The following is a 24,767-nucleotide window of genomic DNA, read 5'->3' as shown; positions in this document are numbered from 1 at the left end:
TCTACCTGATGCACCACTTCCTTCCATTGCCTATTTAGCTTAGCATATATATATATATATATATATATATATATATATATATATATATATATATATATATATATATATATATATATATATATATATATAAGCTTTGATATTCTATGAAATTATCGATATTAAATTGTTATGTTGGAAACGTTTATTAATAAAAATGTTTATAAAAACAAAATTTAAATTTAAAACAATTTTGGGGAGGGACCCCACATACTCCCCCCAACCACCGACGGCGTACCTGCACGAGTCGCAAAGTACCTACGTGTTCACAGGGTACTTGCGACCCATGGGCCGCAAGGTCTTGTTTCTATATGGTCCACGGGATATGTATAAGCCTGTGACCATTATATTAAGCCTGCGCATATTTTATAATTATCTTGCCATGTTCACACTAATGTTAATGTCAGTCCGCCATCATGAGGTTGCAGGGTATCTGCGTAAGCAGTGTACTCGTGACAAGAATTTGATATTAAGTTTTAAATTATTGCATTTAATAAAAGTTTTAATATTATTTTAAAATATGAATAACAATATTATGATTAGGGTTTTCAATATAAGAATATTATTTAATGATTGTTGCTATATAATTAATAAAAATTTGTATTAATATTAATTAATAAATATTTGTATTAATATTAATTAATAAATAAATCATTAATTAATAATTAATAGGGCATTGGAGATAGGAGATTAATAGTTAATTTAGTTAAATTAAGATTGATTAATAATAAAAGATGTTGGATTAATCAATAATTTTTTTATTTATTGACTCTTAAGTAAGCCCTTGATTATATCAATTATAAATAAATAAGTGTTATTTTCTTCTGAATATTTTGAGAAAATTTGACTTAAATCAAAAGGGGTAACTTGTGTATACTTTCATAATGATTAATTAAATTATATTTAATTTAGTTGAATCATGGGAGACATTTCTTGGAACCAACGAGGTTTTTATTTAATTGTTAAGTAACATTGGTTTCTGTAAACTAGTGTGAGTATTTTCAATAAGTGAATAAATATCTTCTAATCATTTTAGAAAATCATTTTTTTAAATAATGGAGGAATAATTCTATCATTAAGAGATAAATAAGTTGGCTTGGAGATTAAATGAAGAATTTTAGATACTTGGAATATACTTGAACCAAATCAAAACCTCACACTTTATTCAACTATGTAATTTTAGCAAACCAAAACATGTGCTTGCATTTTGTGTTTTCTCTATGCTATCTATTTTGGGTTTTTGGGTTAACTAGTTGTTGACCAGTTAGGATGTCTACCAGAGGCTTGGGGGTTATGATTGTGATGTCATGATGATTTCTTTTGATCTTGATTCTTTATAAAACCAACCATGGTAATGTGATGGTATGCTCTATGAGATGTTTGTATTTACTGATTGTTATTGCTCATCAGTCTTCTTGAGTGAAGCTGAGTTATATGTATCTGAGACACTTGACTTAACCATTTTTGAGTCATCGATCAGTTATCCTTGGATTAATTTCCAACTGCCATGATGGGACTAAAGTGTTGATTTGTTTCTTGATGTTGTCATGTTGTGACATGTTTTGACTCGACCATTTTAGAGTCTTCGATCAGTATTACTTAGAGATAAGTTTTGGGTGATTGTTTTTTATTAGGAAAACAGGTTTTACAGGGATCCTGAAACCCAAATTTTTACAGCATAAAACAAACTTAAAGAAGAAAAGACAGAAAAAAAAGCTGCCTCAAAAGGCCAAAAACAAAAAGGCCTAAAGCCTGAGAAACAAAGGCCAAGAACAGAGCCTGGCGGACAGACTAGTGTCCCTTCTTTTCCATTGTCTGTAGGGTTTCTGTAGTGTCACTTTCCTTCTAGTTGGCCTCTTCCTCCTAGATCATGGGGAGGAAATGCATCTGGTCCCCCTAAGTTTCTTGGATTCCAGTCTCTTTCTGAGGATCTTCCTAGCTGGTTTCATGCTCTGTACTCTACTCCACATTCCCCACGAGACCAGCATTGGTTAGATAGTCCCCCAGATTAACAACATTTTCATTAAAGGTATGGAGGGTATCCACAATCTATTTAGTCACAACTTGGTGGACGAAATCTAGCCTTTGGACCTTCTGCTCGAGCTAGGTGATTTTGTCCTCCTAATTGTCTCTAGGGTCCTGGCTTCTATCTTTTTCTTGGCTACCCACTTGGTCTTTACTACCTCTAGCCTCATGATCCTTGACATCCCCCCTGTTGTTGGTCTAGTTGGACCTATCCTTCAGAGTCTCAATTTCCTGAAAAAGCCACTTAATGGAGCAAAAATTGTCGATCAGGCTATTCTTTGCATTGTTGAGAAAGTTGAAACTCATTTCACGAACATTATCAGAGAGAACCAGAAGAGTCGGGTCAAGGAGCTCATCATAGTGGGTGCTACTATCGAGATCCCCCAACACCTGTATTTTAGCAGGTTCTCTAACAATGCCCATACTAACACTATCCATATTGAAATTTCTCTAGGCTCTTCTCTTATTTTTTCTGATGGCCTCCCCTCCCTTTTCAACCATGATTTCTATCATCTCTTCTGGGGGCAAAATGGGGACCTCCAGGGGGGAGGTGGGTGCAATAGGGTTGGGGGGAAAATTAGCGTAGTCACTGAGATGATCATGAGTTGGGGTCTGGTCCAATTTTCTTTTCTTGGGGTTACCCTAGGTTACCAAGGGGTTCACCTCCTTCTTGTCATTATCTTTCTCCTTGTCATCTTCCAACTCACTTTCCTTCTCTGCCACCGAATCCACCTCCTCTAACTCCGTATCTGACTCATCACTAGACTCCTTAGGATGAGAGGAAGGGGGGTTAGGGGGAGGGCACCTGGGGCTCCTCCTGCTAGGGAAGCAAGGAGAGGGTTTTGCTTTTTGGGTTTCAGACTTGATAGATTTCACAACGCGCACTTCCCCTGAGTTTGAGCTGGCAATGTCCTCCGAGGAGCCACCCGAAACCCCAATGGACTTGACTCTTGTCTGGGTTTTTAGTAACTCAAAAATGAGGAGCAGAAGACCTTTGTGAAGGGTGGGGTTCTTGATAGGACATTTCTTCTAACTCTCTATATTCTTAGTCATAGAAGTATAAATATAGAAAGGAAAGGAGATTTTCACTTTATGTCTAAAATGATTAAGTAGAACAAAATGATGGGTCCTGACTCTATCAAACCTGGGCTCCAAAGTGACATACTCTATGATGATCCTCAGAAAAATCCCCCATAACTTCTTGATGGACTCAATGTCATAGTAGGTGTCAATCTTTACCAGTTTTATTTTCTCCTTGTCGTTCTTGATGAAAGCATTGACAGCATTGGCGGACATCTTCTTATCCCTGAAGAAGCTCATGCCTTCTTGGGAGAAGCCTGTCACCTCCACAATGAGACCCTCTATGATTTGGTGGGAGACACCATCAATTTTGACCTTTCCATTCTACCAGGTTTCAACCATAATCTTGGTAACCCCCACATCGAAACCATGGAGCCTCTCCATGAAGCTGGTTATGCCGCCCTTCTGGAGTTTTTTCCAAACCTTCCCTTTTTCTTTCCAGCTCTTTGTTTCTCCCCATGGCTCTCTTCTAATCCTTTCTCCCACCATTGTGATATTATGCCTCTCTAACTCTAAACCCTTAACATAATTGTAGATCTCAAAGATGAAAAAATTGCTAAGGACGAGAGCTTTAATGCGCGTGTTATTGGGTTTAACTCTGGCTTTCTTCTGCTCATGTAATCCATACATGTTATTATCAAACGGTGGGGGTTCCACATAACTCCAAATGATTCCCTTTTTAAAACATGATTTAGCATGTCTCATCATCATTAAAAGATTTTGAGTTGGTACCTTGAATTTTCTCCTTTCGAATGAGCTCCATAGCTGCCACCGAAAAATGATTATTGTTTCCCCACGTCATCACCGAATTGGATGTGACCATTGTGTTTGCAGACCAATCAGCAACCACATTAGCTTCATGGTAGATATGGCTGACCTGGTAATTTTTAAATTTGTTCAAGTCCATTTTTAGGTCCTCAATTATGCTTTCAATGGTCCATGATGGTTTGGTTACTCCTAAAATACAATTTATTATATTTAGGGAGTCTCCTTCAAGCCACAGTTGTTCGATCCCTAAGTCTAGGGCCAGCTTAACAGTGAGTTTGGCCACACTGGCTTCAGCCAAATGGTTGGTTTGGTGACCAATAGGGGAGGAGATAGTAGCAATGCCCCCCCCCCCCAAGCTATTTCTTATGATTCCACCGCATCCAGCGGGACCAGGGTTTCCCTTAGCTGCTCCATCGAAATTGGCTTTATGCCAATTTTTGGGGGGGAAGGACCAAGTAGCCTACTATCTTCTTTTGATCCTATCTTCTTTCTTGGTCTTAATTTTCCCTCCATCCTTTATGTTTCCATCTCTACTTGTGGAATAGTTCTCTTTCATGAGGCCATCAATTTTCTCTACTATAATACCCTCAGGAGCTTCTCTGTCTCTGAATATCTTGTTGTTGCACTCCTTCCAGATTCCCCAACAAAAGTGTGGGATAATCTAGGAACTCAAAATTTGGGATTCTAGGCCTTTGTGGTTGCTACTCCACTAAATGAAGAAATCCTGGATACTAGCTGGCGGGCACCAATAGAAGTTCATATTGGAAGTCAAAAGACTCCACACTCTAGAGGAAAAGGGGCAGTGAATGAAAATGTGATTAACTATTTCCAGGTCATGCTTACAGAGGCAGCATCTGCTGGGCATAATTTGGCCTCTCTTGGCTAAATTATCTAGGGTAAGGATTTTGTCTTGCTAGAGGAGCCAAAAGAAAATGTTGATTTTGGGCGTTAATCCAAGGGTCTAGGCCTTGGCCCAAATAGGTTTCTCCCTTGTGCCCACAAGGGAAAGATAGCCTGAGGCTACAGCATAATGGCCTCTAGAAGAGTCTCCCCAGACTAAGGCATTGCCTATTTGGTTGATGTTGATAGTGTACAAAGAGGCCATCAAAGGCTCGAGATATTGCAAAAGCTCCACTAGATTGTGCCATTCATTCCCATTTCTATAGTTCCTAACCAAAATACCATATCTACCTATTGCTTGATCAGCCCACCTGTTGAATGAAGGATGGTTATTGAGAGGTTCCTGAAAAAGCCAGTTGTCCTGCCAAAAAAGGATTTTGTCTCTCATTCCACCTTTCCATTTGGCCCTGGATTTAGCAAGGGGAAGGGCCTTCAAGATACCATTCCAAATGTTAGAATCCAACAGTAGCTCGGCCCCCTGGAAAATGGAGGAGAGAGATAGGCCTCCCAGGTACTTCTCCGCCAAGATGTCCCTCCAAACCCCTGTGCCTTGGAAGATGTGCCAAGGGAGTTTAGCTAAGAGGGATTGATTGAGGTGAGAAATTTTCCTAATTCCAAGACCTCCCTGGCTTTTGGGAAAGAAAATCTGGTCCCAGGCTACCAAGTGGTACCTCTTGTGGTCATCAGTTCTAGTCCAGAGAAAGTCCCTCTAAATCCTCTCCATTCTGTCTGCAAACTTAATTAGAATCCCAAAGAGACTGAGGGCATAGGTGGGGAGGTTCTGGAGAATTGAGTTAACCAGGGTGCATTTACCTGCCTGATTGAGGGTAGCCCCTTTCCAACCAGCAAGTTTCTTGATGAAGTTGTCGATAATGCTTGTCCAAAAGGAGTCTAGGGGTTTGGAGCCTAGAGGAAGCCCAAGATAAGTCGCCAACAGGGACCCAATGCCACAACCTAGAATTTGAGCAATTTTCCTCTACCTCTCTAGAGGAGTGTTGACAAAGAAGATAGAGCTCTTGTCTAAGTTAATAGCTTGTCCAGTACCCTTAGTGTAGGAATTAAGAATGCTTTTGAAGGTCCTAGCCTCCCAAACTGAAGCTTCACCCCCCAAAATCATGTCATCCACAAATTGCTGATGAGTGAAAGTGGATGGACCCAAAGAAGGCCTCAAACCCACGAAACACCTATCCCTGATCTTCTTCTGGATGAGTCTGCCAAGGCATTCTACCATGATAACAAATAGGACCAAAGAGATGGGGTCTCCTTGCCTTAGACCCCTAGAGGGGGAGAAGAAAGGAGAGGGGTGGCCATTGACCAGAACCAACAAAGAGGGTGAAGACACAAGATGGGAGATAAGCTTGCAAACCTGATCATCGAGGCCAAAGGCACAAACAACAACAAAGAGGAACTTCCAGTCAACCCTATCGTAAGCTTTTGACAGGTCCAGCTTAAGAAGGAAGCCTTCCTTTTTGTCCGCCTCAAGAGAGTGGATAACCTCATGAACCAAAACAATTGAATCAAGGATCTGCCTGCCTAGGACAAAGCCGGTTTGCTAAGGAGAGATAATCAAAGGGAGAACTCTGAGGAGCCTGGAAGTGAGAACCTTGGAAATGATCTTATAGAGGAAATTGCAGAGGCTAATGGGCCTAAATTTATCCAGAGAATCAGCACCTGAGATTTTAGGGATGAGGACCAGAAAGGTAGCATTAAGTTCTATAAGCAAATTCCTGGCTCCAAAGAACTCCTGAACCACTTTAACCACATCCTTTTTCACTACATTCCAAAAGATCTACAAGAAGAAAATTGGGAAACCATCCGGACTAGGAGCTTTATCCACCAGGAGAGAGAAGAGGGCCTGATGGATTTCCTCCAAGGAGGGGATTGCCTTCAGCATGGAGTTGTGGTGAACTTGAAGAATGGGGGGAATGGTCACCAGGATTTCCTCTTGTTTAGACCTAGAGAGGGAAGGATCAACTGAGAGGAGAGATGAGAAGTAGCAGACAAATTCCTTCTCAATTTCATCCTCTTTGGTAACATAAACTTGGCCCTTAAAAATTTTGGTTATTCTATTATTAGCCCGGTGCTTAAGGGTGGACAGGTGAAAAAATTTGGTGTTGCGGTCTCCTTCCTTCAACCAACTGAATCTTGATCTCTGTTTCCAAAAAAGTTCTTCCTTAGATATGATGTTGTGCAAATTCCAAAGGATGGCCTTTTCTTGTTGGCTATTATGAGAATTGTATCCTGAATGTTGGATTTCATCCTGAATAGAAGAGAGCTGATCAGATATCTCATCTTTCTCCTGGAAGATGTGGCCAAAGTCAGTTCTATTCCATGATTTGATGTTTCTTTTCACATTTTTCAGCTTCTAGGCAACCCTATACATTGCAGTGCCTTCAACCTCAATGCTCCACCAATGGGAAATATTACCTTCTAGCGCAGGGTGTGAGAGCCACATTTTCTCAAAGCGAAAAGGGAAGGCCTTGCTGCTGGAAAGGGGGGAGGCAGAAAGAGAAATCGGGGAATGATTAGAGCCCACCCTGGGGAGGAGGGATAATCTACAGGAGTGGGAGAGGAGCCATTTTTGGTTGATTGTTGAGTACCAATGGATATTGTGATTGTCAGTGATACCTTCAGTTGCCAATACAGAATTGTTTTGGTCATGATTATCTATGGATGCTTTGTAGATTACTCATCAAGATTTGATGCTCTTATTATGGATTATCTTTTGGTATTTTTCCAGTTGCATGTATAGGACTGTGGTGATTGTGTGATTTATGATTCCATGAGCTTAGGGTAGGTTATCTACTTGTAGTGTTGGGAAGTGGATTGCAATGGGGGCCGAGGCCGTAAGAGGCTGCTAGGGTAACTCATTGTAAGTTGTTTTAATAAGCGAAAACATTCACACCTAATACTGACTTAATGAACCTAATAAGATAATTGTTTGTTCTTGCCCATGCCTTGAGTGCTAGTACAGACTAGGATGGGAGTATAGAGAATGCTTGGTTGCAACCTTGCATTCTGTAGTATGCCTCATCTATATGAGAGGATACTAGTGGCCGCGTAGGGATCACTAGGGGGCTGGGGTCTATTGGGAGACTACCAGGGTAACTCTAGCATGATTCATGTGATGACACTTTCCCGCTTGCATAGTAGGTTTCTTACATGTCTTTATTGTGCCTCTAGGATTAGATGTTAGTTTTTGATTGGAACCTTTGAGTTAGTATACTTTTAAGATTCCTGGACTTAGAAATTATTTGTGCTATGAGATTTGATAACCTATTTGGGACTTGAGATTATCTCCTTACATGGTGGGAGTGGACTATTTAGGTTCCACACAGTCGGGTGGTAGTGCTTTTTCACTCTTACCATTTGAGATCCATTTGAGACACCATGGCTGATGCATTCTTTGTTGGCACCTATCTTAATTTTATTCGTGGATTATGATGGTAGACATGTATCCTTATATTGATGATTTGCATATGTTAGATGATGTTATCTTATGCTTTATCTTGCATGTTAGATTTCTTTCTACATATGATGTAGTATGATTTAGGAGTGACATTCCTACTATGTTAATATCGATGATCCCTTCAGTAATTTCGAATGTTACGCACGGAGGGATGGCTAGGGCCCACGATATTCTAATGATGCTATTTACGGTTAGGAGGAACCATGCACTTAGTTAATTATGTTTGTGATAAATGGTTATCCTTTATGATGGATGTTTGTATCTTCTATGATGATGCATCATGTATGACATGTGGTTTCGTTTACTTTATAGCATTTGTAATATGGATTAGTATAGGATGATGATGTACTTTATTTCACAGATGTATATTCTTTTAAGCCTTTCATACCCTGTGGCATGTACAGTGGATGATCGAGCAATCAAAAATGTAAATTAAGAACGTTGGACTTTTCATTATTATTTCATGTAGTACTAGATGGAATTAATATTAGTTGATTTAGATGTAATTCAACGTTAAGGGATCCTTAAAGAATGTAACCTGTTATGTATGTTTATGTTTACTTTCAATTGAATGTTGTTATTGCTTTCACTAATATGTGCATGATGTAAATGGTTTACTTTCATGTTCAAAAAAATATATATATGCTACCAAACTTAGAGAAACTTAGGGTTAATTCTTTGGATCCCTTGGCGGGGCATTACACAGTCCAAATGAGTTATGTATAAGTAAACTATAATTACATGGTAAGTAATATAAATTTTAAATCACTTAGGAGCTTGGGTACTTTTAATAGAATCATATTTTTCTTGTTCAACAACAATGACCTCCCCAATGAAAAAGTACTAGTAACATGGGCTAATCCAGGAAACGGTGGTAAATTATTAGTAGTACTGGTCTCTTTATTTGTATCACTTGTAGGTGTATGTGTTAGTGAACAAAATAGGTCCATGAGTATGAAATGTACCCAAGAAAAACAATCAATGCATGATTAGCACATGAAAAATATAGAGAAACAAGATTATACTAGTTGTAGTTAGTGTAGGTGAAGATGTCTACAAGCTCCTAATTGTTGATAATATGGTTAGCAATATCAGAGTGGTGATCAAAGGAGACATCCACACTTCATCATGAGATAAATAATACATTGTTATCAAAGAGATTTTCGATAGATAAAGATCAAATGGGATACTAGAAGCATCCCAAACATAAGTTGAATCAATAATGCATGCAAAGGTTTAATGAATGGTTAAAATATTTAAGGATTGTTTACATGAAGGCTATGCACTATAACCCTCACCATGTTGTCTAGGTTTCATAGGTGTCAAAAAATATTCTAAGAATAACACATAAACATTTTAGATTCTGATCCATAAGATAGTATAATATATAAACATTTACTAAACTTTTATTATTGCTTATGATTAATTACTCCTTACCATCATACAATTAACTCTATGTATCAAATCAATTTTTAGTTCCTTTATCTCCTCAATTTTGATTCATTCCAAGATAAGGGAAAGAATTTATTTACTATATTTATTTATAATCTTCCTAGACATGAAAATGGGGTCAGTGCTACATTTGATGTCATCTAAAAATGTCACCTAAATTTAAGATCACATTTGGTCTGTTGTCAGTTTTTCTTTTCCCTATCAATAAGTATAAAGTTGTTATATCATATCAATAAAACTCAATCAAAATAACTCCAAACCCATAAAGAAAAGAACATAATATTATGACAATTTTTTTCTATATAATTTGTACTCTTAAACTAGAATTAAGGTTTACCTTTGCCAAAGAAGGGGTGGGAAGAATATCCCCACCTATGCCTTATGGTGGATCCATGTCAGCTTGTGACAAAGATTAGTAATTCTTAGCAATGAACAATGAAATGAAAGTAATAAACTTAGTAAGAAAAAATATTAATAAAATAGTAGATTATATATTGGAGTCATTAATCGGAGGCAATTGTTGGAAATGTATGTATAGACTAGGTGATTGAGGGGTGGGGGTGAATTAGAACCAATAAAACTTATACTTTAATTGAGCAATTAATCCTTCACAATATAATCTAATCTAATTGCATATATGAATGACTGAAAGAATTGAAACATTCATAACACTTGACACAATATTTGATAACCCATAAACCTTCCAAATAGAAAGTAAAACTAGGTGGGGATGATACACACAAGCTTTAGTACTATAGCATAAAATTAGGTTGTTAAAGCTTACAATTTATCACTTCTAGTAATTTTCTCTATTAGAAACAATAAGGATGGTTAGGTTCACTTTGTGAAAGGATTTATACAATACAATTAAGTATGCACTTACTTAGGAGATTATGTATAGAGCTTTTAAGTGCACCTTCTTAGAGGATTTGATTGATGCACCTATTAGGATGAACTAGTAGTAGATCTATAATCTCCAACTTAGTTTGTTGAACAATATTCCTTTAATGTAATGTGATCACCTTGCTATGTTAGATAAGACTCTACTTTTCCTTATGCTACTTGTAGTCATCTTCTAATTCACACTTATATTTCTTATTACTTGTTACACATTCTCATTTGGATTACACAAGATATATTATATATATACCAATCCAAATAATTTCCTTCTAGAGTTGGCTAGAGCACGAAATTCAATAATCTTCACCAGGTTAGCTCACTACTAAAACTCTAGTTCTAAAGTCTACTCAAGTGATATTTTGACACTCAACAACTCTATCAACTAGGAAAGCTCTAGGACTTGGTTGATACTAGTGCACAATCTATATTGATCACTCAGAAGTAGCATGAACTTGGTTACCATTGACAACTTGGTGAACACTAGAGAACTTGGTAGATACCATAGGGCATGGTTGACACTAGAACTTGGTCAACACTACCTTCATTCTAAACTATTAACACTACCAGCTTGGTAGACATTGATAATCTCAATTAATATTATAGAGCTTAGCTAACACAACCTTCATGAATGGTTTACACTAATGAGCTTGGTAGACTCTGCAAAGCTGAAAAAATTATGCTATATATTTGTGAGGTTCAGTAGCAACTATAATTAGTCAATCTAATTAAGTGCTTAGTCATTGAATGATAAATTATTTGACCATAAGGTCATCAACAATTGGTTTAAATGTTTTACTTACCAATTCTTTGATAGTAATTTTTTTATATCTACATGATTCAAATTATAATCTATCAAAATCTCTTCCCTTTCACTTATTGATTATCACATAGACAAAACCTAGATTTCCCTTTTGTGCCATGAATATATAATTGGGTAGCTTATTAGTTGGCACAGGTCATGAAATATTTATAAATCCTTCTATATTCCCTATTTCTTTTGTCCTTCAATCAATGTACATAGTGAGGCCTTTTAATTTGATCATTTTCTTTGCATTATATATAGTTTTTTGACAATTCATACCCATGCACACTTCTTTTTTTTTTTGCATAATCTACACCAAATTATTGTAATTGTAACAAGGTCCTACAAACTCCTTCAATTAAAAAAAATTATTATAACTCACCTTTATTCAGTTCATGGAAACTAATCCCAAGCCATGTAATAAGGATAGAGCTATGAGATATATCCTTTCATTAATGGAAAAATCAGTGTTAACAGGAGGTAGTTCCTTAGGTACCCAGTCTTTTTAAAGATGCATGTACCTGAAGGGAACCTTCATGTTGTCTTTGGTCTCATTATCAAAAGAACATGATGCCCCCCACAACAAGGAAAAATTACATTCATTTATTGAATTTTCTTCTAATTTTTTGACCTCTGGTTGATCTCCCTATTTTTGACCTACTAGATGTCTTTTTTTTCTTCTATTCCCACATTTTTGATAGATCAAAAAAATAACTATTTGGTGGTAATTGCAATCCATCAAATGAGAGACATAGTAGAATCTCTATATTTTTCTACATTAGGGTAACATTGATGAAGATGATAAAGAGAAGGCAACCAAATAATAAATTTGATGTCTAACTAAAGTTGATGTGGATGGTAAAGAGAAGACGTGTAAATAATAAATTGTATGTATAGGGTATATTGACTTATACATGTTGATCCATGTCACTATATGTGATCCTTGTCAAAGGTATTCAATTTTTTTGCATATGTAAATCATTTATCTTAAGTTAGTCAAAAATTGCATGATATGTATGCTAAAAATTACATAGAGGACAAAAATTGCATAATGCATTCATCAAAATCATTGTATATTTTTTAATTCCTTATCTCTACTTTATGTGTTTTGGCTATGCAAAATTATTGTATATACTCCATGATAATAGATTTCAACACATAATAAATTAATTATTAAAAAATACAAGCTAAAAAAAATATTTGAATAATTTAATACCTCATATGTGGCATTGATCATACTTTAACATACATTTCATTGAGCATGTCATCATCATGACTATCATCATCATCATCATCATCATCATACTTGTCACCTTGATCATTGTCCTCATCATCATCATCATCACAACCAACACCACCACCATCTTCATTTCCATCATCATTATCTTCATCACCATTATCATGACCATCATTACCTTCATCATCACCATCTTCATGACCTTGATCATGATCATGATCAAGATCACCATCATCAACAACATCACTAGAATCATCATCTTCTTCTTCATCATCATCACTGTGTAATAGTAATTTATGATCATCATTTACTTCTTCTAGTTCTTTAATATTTTCTTGTTCCATCACATTATACTTTACTAGTCTTCATCTTGGATCATGTCTGACAACAAATGACTAACCCAATTTATGTGAAATTCCAAAGAAAAATACTTACTCACATTGGTTTGGAAGAACATAGGGATCATCTCCAATTGGCTTAAATGACCTTGTATTAATCATTAAAAATCTACTATCATATTCAATAACAATTCTATCAGGATCATTTTGATTCAGCTATAACTTGTACCATTTGATGACAAACAGAAATAATTTGAGCTAATTAAATTCACACTCAAGTCTATCATCGAAAATTCCATAGTATTGATTTTTAGATTGTTGAGCATGTATATCATTTTTAGATGAAACATTAATGACCTCAAAGACTTCACTTATGCCAAAATCACAAGTTTTCTTTGTGCCCTCTAACTTTTTTATGAAAAATTTATGGCCATGGTAGTACATAGCTTTGTGGTATTTGACTTGAAATTATTTAAACATGTTAATATTATTTCCATCGATCAATGAGTTGATATTAAACATATGGGTCATGATTACTAAACTTATATGTACCTTTCTACCTCTTGATCCATTACTAGATCAAGTACCATTGGCATAACATTGGGATCTCCATTACGATGTGATTCTTTAACCAATGATGAAGCACCATCCCATGTTAATGAGAGAGCATTTTTTTAAGATTTTTGAATCCTTACCATCATCCAATCAACATTGTTCAAGTAATATACAATTGTAGTGCATCCCACTCATGACCAACTGTAAAGAAAACAAATAGATGACTTAGAAAAAACTTATATTAAAGATTTATGAGAATTAATAGACTACAATAACACCTTATAATTACTTCTCAATTTCCTCAATCTATCTATCCTCATTGAGTACTTCCCTTCAAATTTGTTACAAGAGTTGGGATCTCAAATGTGATCTATTTGAATATTTGTTACAAATATGAGAAGATATTCACTAATGTACACCATGGTGTGGTATACCATACATCCCTCCACCATAGAACCCTCAGGATGGGCTCTTTTTCTAAATAATCCCTTCATAAATTTTAAGTCCCTCTCAACCATTCATATTGACCTAGTTTACAAAGGTCCACACAATTCAATTTCCTTAACTTGATGTATGAGATAGTGTTCTTCAATATTGGGAAAAGTTGAAGGTAGACACTTATGCATTTCACACATAAAATGAGGAATTTTTCTCTTCCAATATTTTTTTATTTTTTTATCTATTTCTTTAAATGATAACCACCTAAAAGAGATTTAACATCTTAGAACATATAAAAAAAAATTTAGAAAAAAAAATATAATAAATTACATAAAAGGTAAAGCAAGTCATAAATATATGTGCGATAGATCAAAGAAATGACACTTCTAACCTCATGTATTATCCAAGATCATATATAACTTGTTTAACACTGTTGTAAAACTAATGTGGGAGGGATTAAGGTAGGACATACTACAATAATTAAGAAAATATATTTTTAACATATTTTAAAACAATACAATAAAAAGCACATACAATTTTACAAAAATATTGTAAATAGAGAAGAACATGAATTACCTTGACGAAGGTATGCCAATCATGTATTTTCAACCCTAGCCCAAAATCATCTTTCTTTGATATAAGACTACTAATATTTACAACAAATCTTATGAAATTTTTTTTAATGATTTCTTTTAATGCATCACTTTGTTAATCCATTAATAACCAAGGAAGGGCACTCATATTTATGTGGTCTTTATTTCTAGTTGATTTAATGAATATTTCTAGTGCGTGATTGAATTCATGAATGTCATTACAAATTTTGACAATTTCTTTATCTTTTTCATGTCTTATATCCAATATTTTACATAGTGTCTCTATTACATTCTTTCCAATATGCATAGCATCAAATAAATGCATAATTGAGTAGTACGAAAACCTACTAAATTGACTAGGATAACTTGTTATCCCTCTAGAAAGGTGATCATTGATTCCTCAAAAACCTTCATGAGAATCAATTACATTCTTAAGTTAAATAAAATACAAGATCAACATATAAATTTCAAACAAAAACCATTATATTTAGTTACATTACCTCGATGGTGTACTTTATATTGTATTCAATGGTGCCTAAACTAGTCAAACACCTACTTTCCTAAACTTCTTGAATGATGAGATTTCATCTTTTGACCATACACTACACATGTGAATTTTGCCTTTGTCTGAAGACCTAAATGATCATGTACAATTGGATTAAATATGTTAATTTTGATATTTACAATTATCATGCACAACTAACTTAAACATACAACAATAATGTGTAAGCACTATAACATACCAAACACATGCAACCTTAACAATATAACATATTGGAAAATGAGTTAGCCCAAGGGCATCATGTATTGTCTATACAAGCATTGCATGAAATTAAAATTGTCTTTGTCCTATTGTTATAGATATGTCATACACAGTGAACTCATTCCATAACTTCATTAACTTGTTAATAAGGGGCTCCAATATACATGTTCATATATTTAACTTAGTACTTACCAAGTTGAATGAACAAAAACATTACATAATTATTATGACCATTTTGATGCAATATTTATAAATTAATTTAGATAACTATTAAATAAAAAATACCTGGTACAATCATTGAAAAAATTATGTGCTCCCTCTTTATGGACATCCAAGGAGGAATGTTACTATTAATAAGAAAATCAAGCCACACTAAGTAAACAAATTTCATATCTCTAAATGGATTGACATCATTCACTACTAATGTAAGCTTGAGATTATGAGGTTCTTCTTCAGAGTGTGGCCAAGTTTATTCTATGTCTTTAAATGTAGAACCATCTACAAAAATTTGTATAATGTCATCTTGACTTCTATTATGTGCATGAAAATCCATAAATTATGTGAATCTAGAACTCTCGAATAGTCATTCCAGATGTATAATTATGGGAATGTATTGAAGAACCTCGTAAGAAACCTTTTTTGTTATTTGATCTGACTGGTATCTACTAATATGATAATAAGGGCATTGTGTTTCAAATTCATGTCATTTATGATATAGAATGTGATAATTGAAACATCCATGTATTGTCTGATACTTCACTCTAATTTTATTCATAATAGTATATAATTCTAAATATGAATGAGGTAGAATGTTTGATGGTGGTAAAAGAAAATCCTCTATCAACCTATAATAAATATGATTTGTTAATTTAATGAATAGTAATGGTATACCAATGTCATATCTCCATTTTAAGACAAAATTTTAATAATAATTAGATAATAAAATGTTATTAATTAAATAATGATAATAAAGTTATATTTATAAAACTAGGAAATAATTATTATTTAATTTATATTATTAATGAAATAATATTTAGAATGATATTTTAAATAATTAAAAAATAATAAATTTTCAAAAAGTAAATAAATTAATTAAATTAAATACAAGAGATAATATTGTAGAAAGCATTTTAACTTTCTAAATAGAATTTCATAATAAATAATAATAAACACGAATAAGTAAGTAAATAAATTTAATATAGCATAGAATAATATAAATTAACTAAATCTAATGAAAAGTCAAGAGAGATTTAACAAATAGACATGACTCCTTCAAATTAAGATATAAAAGGAGGAGAGTTTATTTTAGAGAGGGGAAAAAAGGAAGAGGAAAATAGAGGAGTTCAAAAAGGAAAAATGGAAGAGGAAACAAATATCATGAAGAAAATGAGGAAGTGACTTTTTGAAAAGGTATGAATGGTATTGAAAGGATGTGAACCTTCAAAAAAGTCACAATTATGAATAATTGTGACTCTTCAAAAGTATTGTGATTATAAAGTATTGGGATTTTTCTTGAAGGATTTTAGTTACGAAGTGTTGTGACTTTTTGAAAGGATTATAACTATGAAGTGTTGTGACTTTCCAAAGGATTTGTATCATGAAAGGTTGTGACTCTTGGAAAAGAAGAATGTAAGAAAGGTTTGTTTATGGATTATATTTGTTTAATTATGTTTATGTATTTATTTATATTTATGAATCATACTTGTAGATAGTATTGTGTTAGCTCATGGAGCTAATATCATGGATATTAATGAGACTCGAAGCATGGAGCATAGATATCTTAAGATGTCCATTATTTTCCATGGCCAAGAATTAGTGTGAACTCGAAGGATGGAGCATGTGAGATATTAAAGTCTACATTGTCTTCCATGGTCCAGAATCAATATTGAAGCATAGAGCATGGAGATATTAATATCTCTACTATCCGCCATGGCCGACAATCGATGTGTTGAAATATTTTGATATTTTCAATTAACATATGCATATGTCATTAACCTTGGATAGTAGATGCCCGCCCAAGAAGAATCTTAAGGGGACCACTCCCAAGATGATGACAAGGTAGCTATGAGCTAAGAAGCCTGATCTAGAGATGTCTTTAACATTGGGTTTAACTTAGAGGGTAGAATAATATAGTTAGTTTTATTATTATTGTGATTCTTATATTTATTTTGCAGGTATTACTTGTCCCTAACTAATCCTATTACTCAGGACATTATAGTGGTATTGGAGCATGATATTTCCATCATATAATGTTAAAGAGGATTTAGAAAAATAATTTATATGAAAAACTAATATAGAAATTTAATGACTATTAGAAATGATTCAAACATATCCATTATATCAACCTAAGAATTTAGACTAAAAGAAATATAAATTTCAACTCAACAATAGAAGTTATATAATTGCTCGAGGACAAGTAATTTAAGGAAGGGCGGACTGTCATATCCCCATTTTAAGATAGAATTTTAATAATAAGCAGATAATAAAATGTTTTTAATTAAATAATGATAATAAAGTTATATTTATAAAACTAAGAAATTATTATTATTTAATCTATATTATTAATGACATAATATTTAGTATGATATTTTAAATAATTAAAAATAATAATAAATTTTCAAAAAGTAAATAAAGAAATAAAATAAAATATAAGAGATAATATTGTAGAAAGCATTTTAACTTTCTAAATAGAATTTCATAATAAATAATAATAAATACAAATAAGTAAGTAAATAAATTTAACATAGCATAGAATAATATAAATTAACTAAATCTAATGAAAAGTCAAGAGAGATTTAACAAATAGACATGACTCCTTAAAATTAAGATATAAAAGGGAGGAGAGTTTATTTTAGAGAGGGGAAAAAAAGAAGAGGAAAAGAGAGGAGTTCAAAAAGGAAAAATGGAAGAGGAAACGAATATCATGAAGGAAATAAGGAAGTGACTTTTTGAAAAGGTATGAATGATATTAAAAGGATGTAAACCTTTGAAAGGGTCATAATTATGATTAGTTGTGACTCTTCAAAAATATTATGCTTATAAAGTATTGGGATTTTTGCGAAGGATTTTAGTTATGAAGTGTTGTGACTTTCCAAAGGTTTTGTATTATGAAAGGATGTGACTCTTGGAAAAGAAGAATGTAAGAAAGGTATGTTTATGGATTATATTTGTTTAATTATGTTTATGTATTTATTTATATTTATGAATCATACTTGTGGATAGTATTGTGTTAGCTCATGGAGTTAGCACCACGGAGTTTAATGAGACTCAAAGCATGGAGCATGGAGATATTAAGATCTTCATTGTCTTCCATGGCCAAGAATCAATGTAAAATTGAAGCATGAAGCATATGAGATATTAAGATTTACATTGTCCACCATGCCCAAGAATCGATATCAAAGCATGGAACATGGAGTTATTAAGATCTCCATTGTCTACCATGGCCGATAATCGATGTGCCAGAATATTCTGATGTTGTCAAACATATACATATTTCATTGGCCTTGAATAGAGGATGCCCATCCAAGAAGAATCTTAAGGGGTGTGCTCTGGGGATGATGGCAAGGTAGCTATGAGTTAAGAAGCTCAATCTGGAGACATCGTTAAGATTGGGTTTAACATAGAGGGTAGAATAATATAGTTAGTTTTATTATTATTGTGATTCTAATATTTATTTTGTAGGTATTATTTGTCCATAGCTAACTATATTAGTGGGGCTATTACAACCAACATTTAAGATGACAAAAATTGAATATCTTATCATACATGACATTCCAACATTGGATAAACCATTCATAACCTTTATGTTCACCAACAACACTATAGTAGAGAGAAGAGTTGTTTGAGAGCTTTGGTATAGGGGATTGTATACCTTCTCAAGTTTAGGTATATCAAAACCATCTTCATAAACATTATCCAATATGCTAGTACCATCATCATGATCATCTTGACTAGCTACATTTATACCATCTTCTTCAATCATGTCCTTTGACATATTATCAACTACACACATATCATCATCTTCAATAGTGTTCTCTTGTGAGTGGTAATCTTCTTCCATAGGATCATTATCCTCAACTTGGATATTCACACTATCATGTTCCTCCGATTGGAAATCCACATTCACCAACAATAAAAGTTGTTCCATCTTCAATGTGGTCATGTTGCCTACAATGACTTTGGGTTATTTTGATTAGAATTCTTCAATTCTTTAAGCTCTTACATATTTTCTAAGGAAAATTACATTTATCAACTCTTCTTGAGAACTAAGACCATAGTCTAGCAATTGTCTTGTAATTCTATTATGGGTTCGTATTGCTAGGCATGGTCTTTCTTCACAGGAAAATATTTGGGCTATAAATATACAAAATGTAAACATACATGCATTAGTAGTATCTTGTATATAATAAATAATAATAAAATATTACAAGATTGTACTAGATTTACAAATACACACATAAATCATCCTCACAAGATTAGGCCATCCAATTTGTACATTCTATCCCAAATCATATTTCCTAGTATCTTTCCTCCACCATAATTTGGACTTAGTATTTTAATATGATTATGAGATTTTTCATTCTATAATACCACAGACACATGCACATGTGATCTCTCTCTCTCTCTCTCTCTCTCTCTCTCTCTCTCTCTCTCTCTCTCTCTCTCTCTCTCTCTCTCTCTCTCTCTCTCTCTCTCTCTCTCTCTCTCTCTCAAACACACACACACACATCACAGTCATGTGAAAATTAATGGAAGAAAATATGATGAAGCTTAGATTAAATGGTATATGAATGAGTTTTTTCTTTTCAAACATATGATGAGGTGGATTGCAAAAATTTTTGTGGCCATGATTGTAAAATTTCTTATAGTTGAGGACTTGTTGAGCATTCAAATAGCCTCCAAAATTTAAAGCATCATTGTAAACTTTTTCAATCTTAAAGACTTATTCTAATTAAGTTTAAATGAATATAGTGACTTTATATGTCTAAGTAACATGTGTAAAGTTAAATTATTCTTGATCTAATAGTTGTAGTGATGATATAAATCTCTCTTGTACTTGAGTGCATATTATATTTATTAGCAGTAATTTTTTCCCCTAGATCTAGGGCTTTTCCTACATAGATGGTTTACTCTTTCAACCTTAAAAGCTAATAGATTTTAATCTTTGTATGGATGTAACAAAGTTTATTTTCTCTATTGGAGAATCTAAAGTTATTATAGTTTTCTCAACATATTTTTACTTTGTCAGTATAGATTAATGGATGATGGAAAGAGTATCTATTAACCAAATTATTTCCTTCTATTAAATACAACTAGGACTATGTTAAGGGAGCTCACTTTTTCTATATCTCCTTATTTCCTTTTATGCATTTTATTTTAGTGGTTCATATTTTACTTGTGTGTATTATTATATTTATGGAATATGTTGAAGACTGTTGTATAAGTTATAAGACACTATTCTTGTGAATTTGAATGGTATCCCTAGACTAGCTAATATAGATATTTATTTATTTCTTCTAGTGTTTAAATTTATTTATAATAACATAGTGAAATATATTTTTTAGAATTATGTTTTGTTGAATTACACTAGACAAAGATTTAGAAAATTACCAATTAGTTTCTTGTTGTGTTTCATTCAATAGTTAGATTGGATTTTAAATATAATGGTGATGCATATACTGTACCACCCCATCTCAAGTATATGAATCCAATTTGATCAAATATGAACCATTTCCAAGAAAGGTTACTCCAATATAGTATTTACTTGAAGAATTTAAGATTATAGTCTATTTTATCAAGAATGGTTACTATAACTCTATACTTTTTTTCATTACCAAGGATGGTGTTAAATCATCATTTATTTTTCTTCTTTTAAGTGTAGTTGTATTTCTTAGTAGAATAGATTTAGGAGCAATATTAGAATATGTTCTTGTGAAACTCCAATTGGAGTTAGATCTTTAGGAGATAAAAGAAATAATTTGGACAGAAAAGATACTAGTCAAAATGAAAAAGATGATATTTTTAGGTTGATATGTTTTACTTGCTCCAATAAAATGTGATAAAGTTTTGGAGTAAACATTGGGTTCAATTGTTTGGCTTCTATTCAAATAGTTCTCATTGTTTGTTTTTTAGAATTGGGACTTGTTTTTATTTGTTTGACATGAATTACTTTCCCTTGTCTAGCTAGCTTCGACCTTGAACTAGTGATTTTGGTGCATTCTCTGGTTGACTATGTGGTTCAACTAATTATGAGAGCTCAAAATTATATTGTTTCTCGTCTACTAGAATAACTTGATTAAAAAAAATGTCAACTACTTTTCTTTCATTTATGCCAATATTGACTCCATTTTCCTCTTTTCTTTATTGATATTCTAGGTGACATTTTCACTTCGATTTCTGAAAGAAACTTAGTAAGGATTTGGGACATTTTTATATCTACTTGTCATGGATATTACTTACATAGAAATTCACATTTTAATTTCTTCTATAGATATGTTAGACATTCAATATTTATTGGTTATATGCTTGGAAAAATTAGAGTTTCTCTCACATTTTTGCCTGTGGCTTCCATCTATTACACTTAAAAGTTGATTTTTCTTACATTGAGACTATTTAAGAACCCTTGCAAGAGAAACATGACATGGGTATTGATGGGTATGAAATTTCTATTAAAATTTTTACCAATTTTTCTTTTGAATCATGACCTACAAGATTAAACTCCAAATTTAAAATAAAATGTGGGTTCTTAGTTTATAATGAAGCCAAAGAGTGGAAAGATACCTCGAATATGTATGGTCTAGTCTCTAGCAAATGCATAAACTACCACAAAAGTAAAGTTTATTTTTTCAACACTTGTACCAGTTTACGGGAAAAGCTTACTAGTATCATTGGATGCTAGGAAGCGACCCTCTCTAGCACCTATCTTAGTCTACCACTCATTATTAAGGAGATCACAAACCATTTCTAGAATGGTCTTGTGGAATGTCTACAAAGAAAGATGGTAGGCTGGAAAGGGAAAATATTGAGTGATGTTGGGAAACTTCAACTCCACTCGACCTCCCTGCAGAGTAATCTGAGTGTATTTCCTATCTATTTTCAAACTCCCAGGTAGATTTAGAGATATCATTGAGAAAATTTAGTGTAATTTCTTATTGTTTGAAACTAAAGAAAAGACAAGAATGAGCATGGTTAGCTAGGAGAAAGTTTACAAACCTAAAGATTGAGGAGAATTGAATCTATGAAGAATTGGACAATTGAATAAGGCTCTATTAACCAAAATTGGCTGGAAGTTTTTGAATTCACAAGGTAGTTGTAGTAACATCATAATGGCTAAATACTTCGGGGGACTATCTTACTAACAATTTATAGGAGCACAGGTTCTACCCCAGGGCTCTAAGGTGTAGAATAATATTTTTAACACTAGGAAGATCCTAAGAAGGGGGTGTCACTAAATCATGTGGAATGGTAATTCAATAGACTTCTGGAAAGATTAGTGAATCCACTAGGACCCCCTCAAGAAAACTACATTTTCCCCTCTGCATGAGATGTGCACTAGAATGTATGGCCCTTGGACTCGAGACCTTATCACCCCTAAAAAAAAAATGGAACGCTTTTTAGACTCTCTAGCCAAGGGAATTGACTTTGTCTGGGGAACTACATGATCTCTTGCACACCTATAGGATTCCCCTCATCCCGGTTGAGGAGTCCATGGTGTGGAAAATCATACCCTTGAGGTAGTTTACTATTAACTCTACTTATCTTAATGGGCTAGTGGGGGAAGGGACATAGGTTGATTGGCAAAAAGCTTGGCACCCTTGGATAGTACCTAAAATAAACTTCTTTTGATGCTCAGCTCTGCATGGGTAGATCCTCACTATTGACAACCTCCAACAGAATGGTTGCCAACTAGCCAACTATTGCATTTTATGCCTGGAAGATGTTGAATATATTTTGAACCTTCTCAACAATTATCCTTTTAGCATGGATGTTTGGACAAAGGTTCTTACTTTATGGGGGGTTAGTTGGTGCATGGGTAATGAGTTGAAGCAATTTTTTCTCAGCTACCTGTCCTTATCTTAGGAACCTTTGGTCAATTCTCTCACCTTGTGTCTCATGATAAAATATGGAAGGAAAGGAATAATAGGACTTTCATGGAGCAAGCCACAAGTAGCTTGGAGGTAGCTCTACAAGTTATTAGGTTGCTAAAGGAATTTAGTGGGAGCTGGTGCTAGAAACTCCTTGTCATCCCCTGAGTAAAACTAATAGAAATTAGGCATTGGCTTGGAATGCAGGATCAATGGTGGCATAGTTAGACAATTCCAAATTCCAAGCAAGAAAGCAGATGGTTTGGCAGCCCCCTCCCCCCCACCCTGAGTCATGGATAAAGTTAAATTTTGATGGGTCATCCATGATGGGTAACACCATTGTGGGTGTATCCTCCAAAACAACATGGGAAAATTGTTTGGCTCTTATTCAGGTAATTGTGGTGAAGGTTAGAAAATAATAATGTCAAGGTGATTGCACTTCTCTGGGGTATAAAAATGGTGAGAATTATGGGAGTCACTAAGATAGTCATAGAGGAGGACTCTATACTAATCGTCAAAGTTTCAAAAGGGAGAGGGAAAATTTAATTGGTTAATTAACATCATTATCGATAAAATATGAAGGATGATGGAAGCTTATCAAGATATATGCATGGCACATATATATTAGGAAGGAAACAATGTGGTAGATGACCTTGCCAAAGCTAGCCATGTGTGATGCGATTAGTGAAATGGGATGACGCTACTTTATTGAAATCATCAACTCAAATGGTGATGGAAAGGGAGTGTACCTTCAATAATGACACATGAAATATCAAATTAGGTGGCAAGTCTCCTTTTCTACACATGGTCATGGGAATGTTATGCCTAGTAAAGGGTTTTTTTGGCACATTTGGATGTTGATTAATATTTATGTTTTGACTAATGTAAACATTGATGATTGCAATAAAAGGAATCAAAGGGGGGATTTGGGGAGATTTAAAGATCAATTTTTTTATAATCATAAATGTAGGTTGGTTAATTCTCACAATTGGCATAGCTAGTGATGACCATTTGTGAATGGAAACGATTTACCAACACATACTATTTTGGGAGATTTTTGGTCTTTTGGGAAACATTACAAATTCATGATGACTATGCAATGCCTTTTCATTTTCTCCTTTTTGGCTTGGTATTTTTCAATTTGCAACACTAAAACCTAGTGCAAGGCTATGTTGTTGGAGGATTTGGTTATGAACCTAGGCAACAATATGGGCACTAGCGACCATATTGAACCGGTGGGTGTGGAGGAGTGTATCAATAGCAATGAAGTAGTGATGCTCTACTTGTAGGAGGGGGGACTTTTACCATATATGGAGGGCATGGTTAA

This window comes from Cupressus sempervirens, chromosome 7 (assembly GCF_028749045.1).
Source record: "Cupressus sempervirens isolate cs-2001-9-10 chromosome 7, ASM2874904v1, whole genome shotgun sequence".
Classification (NCBI taxonomy): Eukaryota; Viridiplantae; Streptophyta; class Pinopsida; order Cupressales; family Cupressaceae; genus Cupressus; species Cupressus sempervirens.
This window is presented reverse-complemented; position numbering follows the sequence as displayed.